Here is a 15,821-nt window from a genome sequence, read left to right as displayed (position 1 = left end):
CATAACAGTAAGAATGTTTGTGGGTAAAGAGGACACTGTGAGCAATGGTTCCAAGAGCTAAAGATTGCCATTTGACCTTCAGAGAGCCTCTGGACTCTTCCCCACTTCCTTGGAGCCTCCTCTTGCTTATGCTTATATTGCCACTCCTGAATAAAGTTTTTCAGAGCTTGATCAGTATGACTTGCTCTCATTCTTGTGTTTCTTGTCCCTCCCACTCTCTCACTCCCTTGCCCTGGGTCCCCGCTGATTATCCCTGCAGGTCGGGGCACAATGGCATAATGCATTTCTTCATGGATGACACTTTCTGTGTTCTCTCTAGGAGCCTGGTTTGCCTTAAGTCTGGTGTAGAGGAATATCCATATTGTCTTCCCTGGTAACTCCTTCAGGGAATGTTATTGCTGGTTTAGTGGATAAAGAAGAATTAATTTTCTTAGGCAAAGGCAATATTTCAAGTGCTGTAGGGTGAGAGTACATCTGTTGAGAGTGGAAAAACTACTTCCTTAGTCAGATAAGTCTTGAGTCTGAGGGTTAAAGGTTCTCAGCTTCAGTAGAGAATTCCCACATGTATTCTTCCCAAGTAATAGAATCCCTTTCTTTACCAATTAACCGTGAGTGCTTTCCAGTCTGAGACTTAATTTTTTCATTGAAATACCATCAATCTTATACTGAATGCTTTAGTTTGCTTTTCTGTATTTTGAGCTCCATGGCTGCTGGAGAAAAGATTCTCTTTCAGGGCACACTTAACAACCTTCAGGCTGTTTACACATATCAGGAGCTGGACAGTTTTACCACTGACTTCACTGTAATCCTTCTTCACAATATTCTGAGATGCTAGAATGTGAATAACTTTATCACAGATCTCATTCATTTAGTATATCAATTTATTCAGAGATACTAGAAACAACTAACCAGCATAATTATTTTCTTGGCATATTGTCAAAAGCTTATATGCAGGGTCACAAAATTTCTTTCCTCTTTCCTCTCATAATTACCAAATCAGGATAATCAAATGTGCTTGTCTTGGTAAATTTGAAAGTAGTTCACATCATGATTTTTTTTAGTGCTTTCCATGCTTCTAGGACAGACCAGTAATTATAAGAGTTAGCAAAATTGCCGGTTTATTCTAGATACTTAAAAAAAATCATTCTTATATTTCTGTTGCTATAAGAATGATTATAATACCAAATTCTGTATTAATCAAGGTTCTGTAGGGGAATAGAACTTACAGAATTTGTGTGTGTGTGTGTGTGTGTGTGTGTGTGTGTGTGTGTGTGTGTGTGGTTCATTAGAGCAGCTTACAGGCAGTCATCTAGCTAGTCCAACAATGGTTGTCTACCAACAGGATGTCCAAGAATCTATGACACTTGATGTCTCTGCAAGTCTTTAGCATCCACAGAAATCCTGAAAAAGAAAGTTCTCTTTCTAGTGAAGGAATGAACTTGCCAGTGAGAGTTAGAACAAGAAGGCAAAAAGCAATGACTTCTTCCATGTCATTTATATTAGCCTGCCACCAGAAGGTGTGGTCCATATTTAAGGATGATTTCTTACCTCAAAAGATCTGAATTTTTAGAATGAGTCTTCTCAATTCAAATTATTTAATTAAGAAAAATTACTCACAGGTATACCTAGCCGCTTGTATTTTAGTTAATTCTAGATGTAGTCAAATTGATAACTAGGAAGAGTCATTACAGTGCCATTAGATTAAAATAATTATTTCCATTTTTTACCCCTGCACATCCAGGTGGAGCAGAATTTGAGGGAATCATCAACCACTGACTGGCCCAGCTTGAGATTCATGCCAAAAGAGAGTCCACCCTTGACATTGTTAATGATATTCTGCTATATTTTCAGACAGGAGCCTAGCATAACTGTGATCAGAGGTTTTGCTCAGCAACTGATGGAAACTGATACAGAAAATCACACCCAAACATTAAGTAGAGCATGGGGAATCCTGTGAAAGAGAGGGTGAAGGACTGAAAGATCCAGAGTAATCAAGGACATCATGAAAAAAAAAAAGACATCCATTAATTCTGTAGAATTAACATGGGCCCATAGGGGCTCATAGAGAGTAAACTGACATCCAGAGATCATGAATAGGATGGACCTAGGCCCTCTGCACACACTTAACAGCTGTGCACCTGGATCTTCAGGTGGAACTCCTAAACTGGGGGCAGGAACTGTCTCTGACTACATTTAGTCCCCTTTACCTTAACTGGGCTATCTTCTACAGCCTCAATAAAAGATGTGTCTGCAACTTGATATGCCAAGGCAGGAAGGTTTCCCATTTTCTGAGAATGGGAGAAGAGGTGAATGATGGAGAAGGAAGTGGAAATGGAGGGACCAGGAAGAGAGGAGGGAGGGGAAACTATGATCAGAATGTATATAACTTAATAATTATTTCACCAGCACTTGGAGAGCAAGGTAGTGAGTTTATTATTGAAGCCCAACTAGGCTTCTTAACAAGACTCTTTCTCAAGCCAGTAAGATGCTTTTGTAGCAACCCATTCAAAAGTAACTAAGATTGAAGAGGATAAGAAAAACAGCTCTTATGTGTAGCTAACTGGCACCAACTGTGTTCCAACTTTGGTTCCTACTTGTATTCAGTTTATTGTATAAGTTTTAGTAATAGACATAATATACCTGTGTTTCAGTAAATCTCTCCATCCCAAATATGCCCCGACAATGAATAGGTGACTCAATTAATATGAATACATGCTGTGCGCCTAGATTGGGCAGATATACTGATACATTTCTATCTTCTGCATCTATGAGACCCTTTAGAACTAATCCCAGCACTTGGGAGACAGAGGCAGGCATATGAGTTTGAGGCCAGCCTGATCTACAGGTGAGTTCCAGGACAGCTAGGGCTATACAGAAAAACCCTGTCTTAGAAAAAAAAAAAGAACTTGTGGTTTCTCCACAAGTGTTTCTTGTGCTTCTGCTCTGCTACACTTTTCTTCTTCTCCCTCATCTGCATCCTCTCCCTCTTCCATCTTCTCCTTCTTCTCTCTCCCCACCTTCCTCTCCAACTTCCCTTTTATCTGCCCAATCATCAACTCTCCTTTATTTTACAATTTAAAGTGGGAAGCAGGTTTACAGGAAATCACCTGAGTGCTGACTCATTCCTTGTTTGAAGCCAAACACAGAACGGAATTAATATCAAATATAATTAGCCCCAAGGCTATCCAAAACATTTCCTCCTTTATGTCCAATTAAAAGACTATTTTATCTCAGGTACAATTGAACATAAATATTACTATTTTGTTATTTATAAAGTACAAGAGACCCAGTCCATCACCTTTGTTAATTAAATAGAACCTCTGTCATCTATCCTTACTTAAAATACTATAGTTCTGCACCTGGCTATGTCTTGGGTTTAGATTGAATGCCATTTGAAAACTATCCTATCAAATCTGTTCCCCTCAAAGTAAAAAGCCTGGGTTGGCTAGGAGACTATAGTTTTTCAACCGCATCAGAAATCCAAGAATGACTGATATTAACTGAAAATATATAGGAAGCCTAAAACAGCTTCCAAAATTTAGCCAATCCATTGAGACTGCTTATCACCTGGACAGTCCCTTACTTCAACATGTTGTAGCATCGGTATTCAACCTACTGGCCAGGGTCATCTGACAGACTTAGAGAAGCAGGAATATTAAAGACTAGCCTACTCTGTCTCGGCAAAATCAAGCTGTCCTAACCTATAATTGTGTCCTTTTTTGGACAGTCTTATGTCTGTGGATAAAATGATGAGGCAATTCTTGCCTAGTGGCTATTTCACCACAACTGGAGTAACTCAAAGATGCTCAGTTTCTTCTTTGAATCCAAGACAGGGAAAGCTGTCAGAAGCAGACTGGTGTTAACAAGAAGTAAATAAATAACATTAAAGGTCACATTCTGTGGACTTCTGATGTTTTTGAAAACCAACTCTCTGTGAAGTTATCTAGACTGTTGTCTGTTAACTACTCTGAGCCATTTCTAGTTATAATAACTGAGAACATCCTAACTAAACTCAGAGCCATGAATTTTCTATTTTGCCCTTAAGTCACATGCTTAAACATCTCAGATCTGTTTATAATAACAGCAATAGAAGGACGGGGTCTAAGCCCTGAACTTCAAAATTTTTAGTATCAAAGATAACCTATAATAACCACCCTCTAGCCCCAAAGCTTAGGGAACTGGGATAACGACCATTCATAACTTCTTCAAGCCGAATATGGGTGTATTAGTCAGGGTTCTCTAGAGACACTGAACTTATGGGTAGTCTCTATATAGTAAAGGAATTTATTGATGACTTACAGTCTGCAGTCCAACTCCCAACAGTGGTCAGTAGTAGCTGTGAATGGAAGTCCAAGGATCTAGCAGTTGCTCAGTCCCACACGGCAAGCAAGTGAAAAAGCAAGAGAGCAACTCCCTTCTTCCACTCTCCTTATATGGTCTCCAGCAGAAGGTGTAGCCCAGATTAAAGGTGTGTGCCACCACACCTTTAATCCCAGATGACCTTGAACTTAGAGAACTCCCTGTCTTAATCTTCTGGAATCCGTAGCCACTATACCTCAAGATCTCCATACCAAGACCCAGATCAGAAACTTCTATCTCCCAGCCTCCAAATTAGGGTCACTGGGGTGCCTTCCAATTCTGGATTGTAGTTCATTCCAAATATAGTCAAGTTGATAACCAGGAACAACCACTACAATGGGCGTTGAGATATTTTTGAAGGGAGGGGAAAGGGTAGAGAAATGGGGGAGTTGGTTGACCTTAAGAAGGCTACGTCAATGATTCTATTAGCCTCTGATGTCTGTGTCCTGACTGGATCCAGATGAAAAACCAAGACATCAGGAGTTCAGGCAGGTCAGTTCAGCATGTCTGACAGTGAAATTCACCAAGGCTGTATATTCTGTAATATATAAATCTCAAAACAAAATATTAGTATCACCAAGCTAACCTTTTTGTTTGATTCTCTGGAATCTAGTTCTCAGGGGGTCTCCCTCTATCAAATCTGATCCATATAACTCTGGAAGGTGTAAATACCTCAATCACCCTTTCCAAAAACACAAAGATGAAACCTTTTCCCCAAATCAGCATATTCTTCAGCTGATAACCACGGGTTCAAGGAACGGTCAGAACATGGGTAAACCCACGGATTCAAGGAACAGTCGGAACATGGGCTAACACATGGGTTCAAGGACTGGTCACACTATTATATCCAGATATTTTCTGAATCAATGGGGCAAGTTAAACTTTTACTTTCTGCCAACAGTAGGGGCCATCTCTCCAGTCTAGGGGCTTTTAGGAATTCTTTCATTCTATCAGGACCTTTCATTCCCCACTTCTTCTAGTTACTAGTTCTAATCTTAGAACTACACTTCAGCCTCTTCTTCTAGAGTTTGTAGAGACTGGTACTGCTGCTTTAACACCAACAACTGGACTGCACTAACTCTATGATAAAGTTTACCAGCCTATCAAGAATTAATGGCCCAAATGTCAGCAGCAAAAGCAAAATAATTAATGGTCCCACTATAGTGGAAATAAGGGTGGTTAACAATGGATTTTTGTTTTAAAAGGCCCTCAAACCAACCAGGTTGGACTTCTTGATCTCATTTTCTCTTTTCCACTCCGTCTCTCAACTTGCTCATGGAGTCTTCTATGATACCAGAATGGTCTACATAGAAGCAACATTCTTCTTTTAAGGCAGCACACAACCTTCCTTCTTTAAGGAAAAGCAAGTCCAATCCCCTATGGTTGTGGAGAACCACTTCAGACAAGGATGTTAGATATTCTTTCAGCCTGGTGATAGATTGTTCCAGGGCTGTGATATCAGTGTCCATGGCCTCTTTTAACTGATTGTAATAGCGGGACCCCCTATCTAGGGCAGTAGCCCCAGTACCTATTCCTGCTGCTATTCCTCCCACCCTGAAGAGCACAGCCAGAGTCATAGTTACAGGTTCTCTACCTGTCAAACTAATCAACGAATTCTTCTGTGGGATGGTAAAGAACTCTAGGCACTAACTGTACAAGAACACAATAATCTCTGGTCTCATTAAACACTGATGTTGATACGCATGGAGTCAGTCCGGTACTGCAAGCCCATCATCTGTTGGGTCCTGGTGACAGACAGTAAGTTACCTCAGTCCTGGGGCTTTTGTGGATCTAATTACACAGATGTAGATGACTCGGGGGCACTTGTCCTAAACATATGCCTATGCCTGACACTTCAGTGAGGGTTAGTGTGTGGCTACATCCCCAGTTGCAGTGCTCATGACTGGTAGTTTTGTTGTAACTTCCTATTACCGCCATTCCCTCATAATAGGGGGATCAGAGGCCAAGCATAACCAACAAGATTTAGTAACATTGGGAATGGTACCATTTAGCACAGAAAAAGCTCCTTGCAGGAGGTTTAATAGCCTTTGTCCGGCATGAGGTGGAGAAGCCTGTCCCAAGGGAATAAGTTCTTGCTCTTCTGGGGGGTGCCAGAGGGTCATTGATAGGTTGATAGGGGTGGCTGGGGTCATCCAGGATGGAGTCAGGATATGAGGGGTTAACCTGCCAGGCTTCAGGAGCACCTTATTGGGGCCCACAGGCACAGCAAGAGGGCTCTCAATTTTTAGCCTGATTTTAAAAATAAATACATCATCATATCCATCAACACAGTCCCCACTGTTTACCTGGTAGCCATTCTTGATAATCAGCTCTTCCAAAACTAGTAAAAGTGATGTTGAAGGGATTACAGAGGCCACTTTCTAGGCATCCTCCCCATGCCCCATGAGAATTGTCACACCCTACTTTATCATACATATTATCAAAACAACACGGGGGCCTGCCTCTAGGCACTTGAATTTCATCCCAGGAGGGACTATGGGCCCAATACGTGTGTCTCCAGAAGTCTCGCAACCCCATCGGGCACAGAAAAATGAATCTAGTCCTCCACATCTATAGGTGGTGGGCCTGTCCTGCTGCTTTCTAGGGCACACATACAGGGGCTGTTCTCTGAGCCTGCACCATGTCATGGGTTGCCCGTACCCAAACCCCTTGTCTCCTACTCCTCTTTTATTCTGCCAATCTTCTTGCGATAGGGGCGCCTTTAGCTGAGTATACCCTTTCAGGAATATCCCAGGAGCCAAGTCCTGCTAATAACTGGCAGATGTCAGGAGACAATGTGAGCCACCAATTCCCTGGGGCCGCAACTTTAGAGAGAGAGTATACGACCTCTCCCATCTGAGATATGACTTGCCATGTGAGAGTCATGGGCTTATGCAGATTGTCATTCATTTGTTGGAGTCCGCTGGTGATGTAGACACAGCTTAAGAGGATCAGCAACCTTTTCCACAACCTACCCATCGGTGATGTCAATGGTAGTGGGCTTTGCATGTGAAGTGTGAATCTAGGCAGGAATTCCCTCGACTTTCAGAGCTGTTGGAGTAGTTAACAAGACAATGTAAGGTCCTTTCCAGTGTGGCTCGAGGTTGTTTGCTTGGTGTCTGCGGATCAGGACTGGATCTCCAACCTGGAAATTATGGGGCACCGCCAGGTCTTCAGATCTATAGGCATCTTTGATCTGCTCCCAGGCAATCTTTCTGATGACCTCTAAGGCTTTTAAGTGGGTGAGGAATGAAGGATTAAAGTTATACTCTAGTGGATCTAGTATTCCTCCAGCCTCAGCTAGTGGGGGAGGCCCCCCCGAACAAGATCTCATAGGAGTGAGCTTAAACCTTCTGGGTGTGTTTCTAACCCAGAATAAGGCAAATGGAAAGAGAGATATCCAGTCACACCTGCCAGTCTCCAAGATCAATTTAGTCAAGGTCTCTTTTAGAGTTCTATTCATTCTTTCTACCTGTTCTGAACTCTGAGGTCTATAAGCACAATGTAACTTCCAATTAATCCCCAGTTGGGTGGCAAGTTCCTGATTTACCTGGGCAATAAAGGCGGGTCCATTATCGGACCTTATTACTTTAGGTATTCTGAAAAATCTCTTCCAGGACCTTCTTGACCACAACATTAACAGTTTCCTTTTTAGTTGGGTAGGCCTCCACCCATCCTGAAAAGATATCTACAAAGATTAATATATACTTGTTACCATATTTAGCTAATTTTACTTCAGTAAATTCTACTTCCCAATAGGCTCCAGGGCGATCTCCTCATAGCCTTCTTCCTGGAGTATATCTTGAATGTCCAGCATTAGTCATAGCACACGGCACACGGTTTTTAACTACCGTCTCTGCAACATCAGAGAGCCCCAAAACATAATAAGTAGATGCTTTGACCAAAGTTTGTAGATGTCTGGCCCCCAGGTGGGACAGCCGGTGTAAATTTTCAACATATCTCTTTCCTTCTTTCTGTGGTAATATTACCTTTTCACCATCTGTGACCCTTTGACCTTGAGAGTTTTCTATAGCAAACCCTAATTTGTTCATTAATTTTGTATCTTCAGGGGAGTATTTAAAACTTCGGTTATACAGTTCCAATTCTGGTGAAACATCCTCCTGAGAACCTATCTGCCGGGTCCTAAAGGGAAGTATTTTAGGACCGTGAGCGGCTTATTTAGACTCAGCATCAGCCATGCTGTTCCCTCTTGTCACAGCATCGAGTCCTTTCTGATGCCCTGGGCAACGCATGATGGCTACTTTGGTTGACAGATGGATAGCCTCAAGGAGACTGAGAATCCCCTCTTCATTTTTTATTTCTTTGCCTGCTGACATCAGCAACCCCCTTTGTCTATAGATGGTGCCGTGGATGTGGGCTGTAGCAAAAGCATACCTGCTCTTGGTGTAGATGTTGATGGGTTGTCCCTCAGCCATCCAAAGTGCTTGCGTCAGGGCGATCAGCTCGGCTTTTTGTGCTGATGTACACTCTGGCAGGCTGCTAGCCAATATGACTCACTGGCCATCTACCACCTCCACCCCTGCCATTATCTTACCTTCTACCAGAAAGCTATTTCTGTCCGTGTACCAGTTTGGAATGCCTGGCCACGGCTGGTCACGCAAGTCACTCTGGATCCCTGTTTCCTCTGCAAGGATGTCTGTACAGCAGTGAACGGGCAAGGAATCATTCATTTCAGGCAGGAAGGTAGCAGGGTTGAGGATAACGGGAGGAACAAACATAACCCTTTTAGTCAGCAACAGACTCTGACAGTGGGTCATTCGGTCATTGGTCATCCATCGGTCTGGGGGCTAGTGAATAATGCTCTCAAGAGAGTTGGGGGACACTCAGTTATTTGTTGTCCCAAAGTTAACTTGTCATCATCCTTAACAAGCAAGGAAACCACTATAATGGCCTTCAGACATGTGGGCCATCCACTAGCCACTGGGTCCAGCTTTTTAGACAGATATGCTGTGGGCCTTTTCCATGGCCCTAGAGTCTGAGTAAGAACCCCTCTGGCCACTCCTGTCCTTTCATCAACATAAAGAATAAAGGGCTTAGTCAAATCTGGCAGGGTCAAAGCGGGTACAGTCAACAGGGCCTCCTTAATATTCACAAAGGCTCTTTGATGTTCTGGTGTCCATTTGAATTTCCCACTTTCCTTTGTCAAGGGATACAGGGGGACAGTCAATGTTGCAAACCCAGGTATCCAAAGTCTGCAGAACCCAGTAGTGCCCAAGAATTCTCTCACCTGCCTCGGAGTGGCCGGTACTGGTGTCTGGGTCACAGTCTTTTTCCTAGCCTCCGTCAGCCACTGTTTCCCATCTCGAAGGGTGTATCCCAGGCAGACAACTTCCATTTGACACAACTGGGCCTTTTTAGTGGAGGCCCGGTACCCCAACTCACCCAGTTCTGTTAGCAGTTTCTCAGTTCCTTGCCTCAGGTTCCTTGCATTCTTGATCTGAGGTTGCAGCAAGGAGCAAATCATCAACATATTGAAGCAAAATTATCTGGGGATTTTCACCTCGGAAGGAGGCTAAGTCTCGATGTAGAATGTCATCAAAAAGGGTGGGGGAATTCTTACACCCCTGGGGTAACTATGTCCAGGTCAGTTGTCCCATTTGTCCAGTGTCAGGGTCTCTCCACTCAAAGGCAAATATAGACTGACTAGAGGGATGTAACTTTAAGCAAAAGAAAGCATCTTTTAAGTCCTGTACTGTGTACCACTTTCACTCTGGGGGAAGTGAGCTGAGGAGGTTATAGGGATTAGGAACCATTGGGTGAATATCTTGGACCCTCTTGTTGACCTCTCTTAGGTCTTGGACAGGTCAATAGTCACTCGTGCTGGGTTTCTTTACCTGCAGCAGAGGAGTATTCCAGGGCAATTGGCAAGGCACCAGAATACCTTGTTGTAACAGTCTCTGAATATGAGGCCTAATTCCATCCCTCACCTCACGGCTCATGGGGTATTGCTACACCCCTATAGGAGTAGCATCCATCTTTAATCCCACAACTACAGGGGGTACTCTGACAGCCATTCCCATGCTTCCAGTCTCTGCCCATGCTCTAGGGAAGGCAGCCAACCAGTCCTTTAGGTCTGACATGTCTGCTTGCTTTATGCATTCATGCATGCAATATTCTTCCTTAAGCTGCAGGGCCAAAAATATTGAGGTGGGGGATTCCCAACTTACTCTTGGCCCTTTTTGGGTAAATCTGATCTGGGCCTTTAATTTAGTCAAGAGATCTCTCCCCAGAAGCAGTGTGGGACACTCGGAGATAACAAAGAAAGAATGACTTACTTGTCCTTTTCCTAAATCTACAGTATGTGCAGTGGTCCAGGGGTATTGTTTCTGACCTGTGACTCCAATTACTATGGTATTTTTATTTTTAAGTTTTCCTAATGGCTGTTTTAACACAGAGTGTTCAGGTTCAGTGTCTACTAGGAAGTCCATAGGGGTCCCCTCCACAGTCAGGTTTACCCTAGGCTTGGGAAGTGGGTCCGAGCCCCATCTCCCCTAATCATCATCTTTTAGGGCCAGAACCTTAGGGGCCTTTCCCCTCTTCTTAGGGCATTCTTGTGCCCAATGTCCTTTCTCTTTGCAATATGTAATTGATCCTTCTCCAGAGTCCTCTGGGTGGGTCTTCTTCCTTCAAATCTGGATTCTCTGTTTCCCAGGTACCCTGTCTGTCTATTATCAACTCTACTGCTCCTCTCAGGCTCCCCTACCACTGCAGCCAAAATCCTGCTCAAGTTTTTCTCCTGTCTTCTATCCCTCTTATTCTCTCACTCTTCTTTCTCATGCTTTTCTCTTTCTTTCTTCTCTTCCTGTTTCTCTTTTATGAGATACTTTCTCTGTCTCTCTAACCAAATCTTGCAAAGCCATGGCATGTAGCCCTTCCAATCTCTGTAACTTTCTTTAAATATCTGATGCTGACTGTCCTATGAAAGCCATAGCAACCGTGGCTTGTTGACCCTCAGAGGTCGGGTCAAAGGGAGTATAGCATCTGTAAGCCTCCATTAATCTTTCTAGAAAAACAGAGGCTGGATGGGGCCCTGCATCATCTCTCTTACCTTGGCCAAATTGGTGGGGAATCTCACCACTCCCTTTAGGCCAGCTACCAGAGCCTGGCCAGCCATAGTAAACTGTCAACCTCTCCCTACCTTGAGCCGTGTTATAATCCCAATCTGGCCAGTCCAGAGGAAACCCAGTGTTAATCTCATTAGGCAGGTTGGTTAGGGCACCATTCACTCTGGGAACTGGCCTGATAGAATAAATCATTTCAATATGTAAGGATTTCCATTGAACCAGTAAAATTTGGAGAACCAAACTGGGAGAATAATCTGGCATTTGTTCACTGCACATGTAAAGAGTACTATGTAAGAGAAATATTATTGCCATCTAGAAACATAATAAAATAGAAGTATATATTGGCTGGTTTTTCTTTTCAGCTTGATATAAGCTAGAGTTACCAGCAAAGAGAAATATCAACTGAGATAATGGCTTTATCAGATTGTCTGTAGGCAAGCTCATAGTGTATTTTATTGATTACTAGTTGATGAGAGTGGACACAGCTCATGGTAGGTATTACCTCAAAGAAGGTGATCCTGAGTTTTGTAAGAAAGTAGGTTGAGTAAGCAATGAAGAGCAATCCAGTAACAGCACTCCTCCATGGTTTCTGCTTCAGTTACTGTCTCCAAGTTCCTATCTTACCCTGACTTCCCTCAGTGGTGAACTATATCCTGAGATTTCCAAAAGTAAATAAGCCTTATCTTCCTTAACTTGCTTTTATTAATGGTCTTTATCACAGCACTAGAAAATCTAATGAAGATATAACATATAGTTTCGTTGTAAACTGTCCTATATGTATACATGCATGTACATGTGTACATACTAGATTATGACACACACACACATACACACACACAAACACACACACACCATACACTCTTCATCAAATGCAAAATAAGATTGTGTATTTCCAACTCTGCTTCTCTTTGACACTAATTATTTCCATCCTCCTTTTCTAACTATGAAAGAACAATTTAATTAATTATAAGTAAGAGCAATAAAGTCAACATCAGTTCTTTAATATCAACTAAAGAGTGACAGACTGGTATGATAAAAAATATCCTAGAACAAGAAAAATGTACTTCACAGGTATATGTGTTATCCAAAGGTTGTCTAAGCTATGCTTTTCCTATCTAAGACTTAGTGCTTTCATCTAGGAAGGATATTTTGGTTCTGACAAAAGTTCATCACTACAACATAAAATCTACAGTCATATAATAAATATGGCTACCATTGGAAGACTAAGAAAATAAATGAGATCTGAATATCTTAATCTGTACATAATGAGAAAATACTCAAAGTAGGATAAAGTTTAATTATGAGTTTGCTACAAACTAAACATCTATGCATTTTACTAGAAAATATTTTCTTTATTATAAAGGTTGTATTGATTTATTGTATAAAGCCAAATATAAATGAATGGGGAAAACCCCATAATACCATTAGTGAAATTACACCATTTGCCCATCTACTTCTAGATATTTTCAATTTATTTATTCAATGCTATTTAAATATTGCCATTAAACTAACTATAACTTCAAATATTTGAAGCTTTAATGAGTATTTTAGTATAATTAAAATTCATATATTTAATAAAACATGATAGTGGACATATATTTTAATATTACTTTTTTCACTTAAAATAATAATATTTTTCCATTAATATCGTGTTATAAATATATTTTAGTGACCATATTGATTATATTCTATGGTTCTATAATAGTTTGAATAATATTATTTTTCACTCTGGTTTATATTTTTAACAGTTAATATTGTGATGAATTTCTTGGTAATGATTATTTATTATGCATTAAATAAAAGTTATTAAAGTTTTGTGGATCAATGTGGCAGAATTTTCCCATAATTGATTAAATAATAAAGACAACAAGAAGCCAATCACTGGGCAAGTAGGAGGCAGGCCTTCTGGGTCTGAGAGAGGAAGAGGGAAGAGAGCAGGCAAGCACCACCTTTCGGATGACAGGAGCAAAGCAGACAAGATGTAGGTTGGAAACTGATAGTTCTGATGGCGGAAGCCATCAGGATCTACCACCAGAAGATTCCTAACATAGAATACTTGATGAATTTAGGATGATAGATTCTGCACCCAGCAATTGTGCTATCTGTTGATTCTAAATCACGATTGTCTGGTGTTTTCCATTCCTTAGCATCACAGATGGACAGGAAAGAAGATAATGGAGGAGAATTTGGCCAGGCTTTGGGACAGGAAGATTGGACTGAGCTCCAGGGGAAAGGTAGCAAGCGAAGCACAGGCTGGCGAGAGTGTACCCCCAGCTAGCCATGGAAGTTTGGGATTGCTGTCTGGATTGGCAGCAGCAAGCCGCAGGGGTTAGATGACTGGGAATATGAGTGGGTTCTACAGCAAGCGAACCACAAGAAGTTGGGTGGTCACCACAAGCGGTTAGCCATGGGTGTGGAGAGACTGCCAGGGCCAGAGAGTAGCTGGAAATAGCGTGGTTTAATTTTTTAATTATTACACACAACATATCAACCCAATGAGTTTCCAACAGAACAAAGATGGTTTTATGGTTTCAGTCTAAGTCCAGAAGTCCCAGTAAAATATTAATTAATGTTGCATAATTCCTAAGATGATACTTACCTTCATAATATATTTTCTAGGATAACTGAATAAAGAGTCTATTCATAACTGGTTTGGAAGTGATCATTCATTTGATTTTGTTTTTCCGTCCTTTGATTAATAATGAACATGTACATAGCATTTTTCTTGGTCATTTTCTCATTTTTTACTTTTTTTTTCCATTTTCTAATGTAAATTCTTGACACATTTTCATTAAGTTGTTTAGTGGTTGTAATAAAGAGTTGAGGCTTATTCCTTTGTGAAAGTAATATTTGAATCAGACAAACATACCACTGAAATAAGCAAAAACTTCTCATATGCAATCTAATGTATTTTAAAAGTTCAGGAAATATGTTGATAAGGACTGAACATAATAAAATGCGGAGGTAGAGCATAAAGCATATAAGCACTGGATAAACTAGCTGGATCCCTGGGTCAGAATCATGGTAAACAGGCAGAAAGACACCTGGGTCAGAGACCATGCTAACAATGAATCAAAACGTTTGTAATAACATGTGGTGTGAGTAGATGCCCACAGGAAAATTTCTCAGGTCAGAACACTTTTATTGATAACTTAGTTTTTAAAAATGATGAAACCTGTGCCCAAGTCCAGCCATAAAATTTATTTTATTCTCTCCTCCCTCCAGAAAGATCCATGTGTCTCCTCTAATTCCATTTCTCTATAATTAACACTTCTGGGTCTATATAAGTGAATATATACCATATTTATCCTTCTAGATATGGGTTTTCTCACTCAGGATGAATTTTTCTTGTTCTATCCAGTTACCAGCAAATTTCATGATGTCATTTTTAACAGGCTTGTAATATTTCATTGTGTAAATGTAGCACATTTTCTATGTCCATTCCTCTCTTCACAGACATCTAGGTTGTTTCCAGTTTCTGGTTATTATGAATAGAGCAGCAATGAACATAGTTGAGCAATCACCTTTGTGGTAGAATGAAGAGTCCTTTGGGTATATACCGAAGAGTGAGGTATTCATTGTGTGTGTGTATGTGTATGTGCGTGTGTATAATACATAACATAATATATATTATAATATATATGCAGCCTGCAGGTCATTCTAATGCATATATATATATATATATATATATATATATATATATATATACACATATATATATATGGAATTTATTGGCATGACCTACAGGCTATAAGCTATTGTCCAACTAATCCTAAATGTCCAGGTGTGAATGGAAAGTCCAAGATTCTAGTAGTGGCTGAATCCCACAAAGCTGTGTGCCTTAGCTGGTCTTCTGTATGAGCTGAAATACTAAAGATGTAGGGATGTGCTTCCAGGCAAGTACAAAGCAGAAGAACAAACCCTTCCTTCTTCTGTTGTCTCTATATAGGCTTGTGACAGAAGGAATATCCCAGATTAAAGGTGTGCCTCAAGATCTAGAATAAAAGTTTGTATCAATCTAGAATAAGAACATGTGTCATTCCCACATCAAGATGTGAATCAAAAGCTTGTGTCTTCCAGCCTCAAGATCTACATCGCATGCATGCCCTCAATTTCTGGATTGTAGTTTATTTCATATACAGTCAAGTTGACAATCAAGAGTAGACATCACAAGTGGCATATCTGGATCTTGAGTGAGGTAGATCAATTCTGAACTTTCTGAGGAACAGCTCTATTGAGTTCCATAGTGACTGTACAATTTTGTACTCCCACAAACAATGACTGAGTGTTCCTCTTGTTCCACATCCTTACCAGCATGAGCTCTACTTGTGTTATTGATCTTAGTCATTCAACATGTAAAATGGAATCTCAAAGTAG

The 15,821-nt window shown here is 40.9% G+C and overlaps 1 pseudogene; it reads right to left on the bottom strand.

Annotated features, from left to right (window-relative positions):
* Positions 1–6,287: 6,287 nt before the first annotated feature.
* On the bottom strand, positions 6,288–10,808 carry LOC110319678 (annotated as a pseudogene).
* Positions 10,809–15,821: the final 5,013 nt, after the last annotated feature.

Source organism: Mus pahari, chromosome 3 (assembly GCF_900095145.1).
Source record: "Mus pahari chromosome 3, PAHARI_EIJ_v1.1, whole genome shotgun sequence".
NCBI lineage: Eukaryota > Metazoa > Chordata > Mammalia > Rodentia > Muridae > Mus > Mus pahari.
This window is presented reverse-complemented; position numbering and strand designations above follow the sequence as displayed.